We start from the raw sequence: 3,175 nt of genomic DNA, 5'->3' as shown, positions 1-3,175 counted from the left end.
GGGGGGGGGGGATTTTTTATTTTATTTTTTACCGGCTTTTGGAGGGGTGGTGGTGAAGGCAGCCGAGGTTTGGGGGTTTTCCTCCGGGGAGGAGGCGGGGCGCAGGTCCCCCCGCGCAGGTCCAGGCACTTTCCCGATCCCGCACGCCGGGCAAGTGGGGGCACGGCGTCCCCGGGAACTCCGGTGCTGGCAGTCAGCGTCTCCCGGGCAGCGCTCACTCCCAGCCCTCCGACCCTCCTCTTCCACGGCCGAAATGCCTGCTACAGACGATTGGAGAGAAAAACACGTCAATTTCCCTTTCTTTCCAGGCACTTGGCCGCGCAGCGCGCTCCGCCGCCCGGGAGGAGAGTGGAGCGGAGCGGGCCGCTCGCCAGCTCGCCAGCCGCCCGCACCCGCTGCCATGTGCTGGCTGTTGCTCTCCCAGTGATTGACAGGCGGGCGCACAGTCGGCGTGTCAGCAGCGAACCACAGTAACATGCAGTCTTGCACGTTTTTGCCGAAGTGCTTTTGCCCCTTGGAATGCCTAGGAGTTCAAACAACGTTCAAGCGACGCCTCTGCGCATTGGAAATCAATACACAGAGACGGGAAATTCAGGTTTTAGACAACTGCTTCTCGGGATTCGGTCGCCAACAATGCCTAAACAAACACGCATTTGGTCCACACACCCGAGTGCCAGCCCCTCTTCGGCATAAACCACCCAGTTTTTCACACATCCGACCGTTTCAGACTTTAACCTTGTTAAGTAGTTCGCTTACGCGGGGAGGGGGGGAGGGAAAGGGGCCCTGCTTTTTCTTTTGGTGGTAGCATTTACTTTAAGAGCATTAGTTTTAGTAGTGGGAATGCTACTGGTAATTTGAAATGCAACCAGTAATCTTATATCTAAAGCGAGTTCAAAGAAATAACCAGTTCCTTACAAAAGCCAACATTTCTCACCTGACCTTTCCTAAAATGTCTGCGGAAAGAAAGGAAGGAAACAGTTCTTACCTAACGCAAAGATTGGAAATTGCTTTTCAGGCACATTAACAGCGACTGTAGCTGCTCCTTATCCAGGGCAGGGAGTTCTGTCTGCAGCTACCACTCTGCAAACCACTGAGTGCCTTACAGAGCAGTCCCACTCCGGCTCCGCAGAATTTCAGCTCGTCGCGGGCACCTCCACCTCCACTCCAGGACACGCCTCCAGTGATATCATATGTCAATCATACGGGCTGCCTGAAAACCTGGAGCAGGATTTCCCCAACAGTCGTTTCCTCTTTCGTTCATGAGTTCTCGCGTGGAAATGTTGCCCTGTACCCTCCTGTGAAAAACGTCCTCTAAAAATGTGGATTGCCTCTAAAAATCCTGCAATGCTGTTTGTCATGAAAGAATACCTTTAAATCTAGTCAGCAGTCTTTAGTCATCAATCTCAGTAAAAGGATTGGTGGACTCTATCCTTAAAGTTGAATTAGAAAACAATTTTGAAGAATAAAAGAAGATTAAAAAGTTGTATATCAAGCCATCACTTCTGATCAGTTAGTGAGAGAATGTATATTGATAGAAAAAAGATGATAATATAACATTAGTTCCTATTTAAAGCAAAGTTCAGAACGTGTGGAACCTCAAAGTTCAAAAGGTGGCACTCCTTACTGCAAATGTATGTAACAATATGTCATTAAGCCGTAATCTCCTGCTGTAGATTTTATAATAATTGCTCTATCTTGATTTGTGATATAACTTCCCCAAAATCAAATTTTAAAAATCCCAAACTCCTTCAATTTTGTAATATATTTATAATTTTGAAAAAAAATTAGTTTTGAAAATCAGCTAAATGGCAATCGATTAAAATAGAAATAATTTCCCAAGAAGTTGTATAATTCTTAAGCATAAATGATGTGTCACTGAAAAAAAAAAAAGCATTTCAATCAGTAGGAAACTTGCTTTTTGTTTCCTTACAAACTATTGGATTTTAGACATTATCAAAATCGTGTACTTCATGCTGCAGTGAGGGTAACTATATGTGAAATTTGAGTTTCCACAGAGACTTTTAAAAGATACCTAAAACCCAAAAACATATAGTAAGTGGAAAGGAAATCTTTTCTCCAGGTACTACATATCGGAAGTAGCTTAAAGTCTTTGACAAAATAAAGCAAACAAAGCAAAACTCCAGGAAAAAAAAAATCATATATAAATTTGAGTACGGACATTTTTGGTTCAAAGTAATTTTTTAATCTCCTTCTTTAATAGCAAGTGATTCTTTTGAAACTGTTTTTTTCTATTCTAGACTTTCAAATGTTTGAGCACTTTAAAAAATTAAAGTTGTATTTGGAATGACCTCTCAGGACCCTAGGGCACTGCTAAGACCATCAGCAAGAAGAAGAAAGCATCACTAGAAAATAACATAGAACAAGAATTAAAGCAAGAAGCTACCTATTCAGTCAATATAAATTGTAATAAAACAGTCTGTTTCAAATGACAAAATCAACATTATTGTACATATTTTCTGTTTTTTCATATATCTCATTATATTTGGGGATGTAATGAACTTGAACTAGCGGATAAGTTTCTTGCCCAATTTGAATGGGTGTGAAATAGTCAACTCAGAAATAGAACATTCCATCAGAGTATCTTACGTGGGTCTTCAAAATTGTCTTCTCCGCTATCACCACAATTTGAGGACCAGAGGTCAGTTCACCAATATGATAAAACCAGGAGAGGGAACACTGAACATTTTACTTCCATAAGTCCTACAACAATATATTTGAAAGATTTCTATTGCAAATAAACTTCAAACTATTTCAACCACAGGTGCATTATTAAACTACAATTTGTGTGAGATTAAGTATTTTTAAATTACAATAATAAAATCCATGAAGTTTTATCTATAACACCATCATCATGGGTTATGTTCTACTTAGAAATCAAACAGTATGCTGCACGAAGTTGACCAGTGACCCTTTACATCATCTAGCACTAAAATGCATCAATGTTTTTCTCTAAATAGTACATTACAAATAAATATAGGTATAGCCTTGCCGCCCTGGATCTAGAAGACATTTAGTAAAACCTGCCCCTTCTTCTGATTGCCTACAACTCTAAGACTTGGTAGAAATTCTAAAATTTTAGCTTAAAATAGACATTGTTCTTTATTTAGAAAGTTTAATTACAGTGTACCTTGGCTAGAAATGGATAGCTAGAGTA

General features: G+C 40.8%; 1 protein-coding gene across 1 annotated transcript in view; it reads right to left on the bottom strand.

The window, feature by feature from the left end:
- SPRY1 (sprouty RTK signaling antagonist 1) overlaps window positions 1-1,123 on the bottom strand; it is a 6,731-nt gene extending 5,608 nt beyond the window's left edge. The window contains exon 1 of the mRNA XM_007470731.1: window positions 986-1,123. The gene's annotated coding sequence lies outside the window, so the exon portion shown is untranslated. The remainder of the gene's footprint in view (window positions 1-985) is intronic.
- Between the last annotated feature and the right edge of the window lie 2,052 nt (window positions 1,124-3,175).

The sequence above is a fragment of the Lipotes vexillifer genome, unplaced genomic scaffold (genome assembly GCF_000442215.2).
Source record: "Lipotes vexillifer unplaced genomic scaffold, Lipotes_vexillifer_v1.1 scaffold1276, whole genome shotgun sequence".
NCBI classification, from domain to species: Eukaryota; Metazoa; Chordata; class Mammalia; order Artiodactyla; family Lipotidae; genus Lipotes; species Lipotes vexillifer.
The sequence above is the reverse complement of the archived record's forward strand: the minus strand, read 5'-3'. Positions and strand labels throughout refer to the sequence as shown.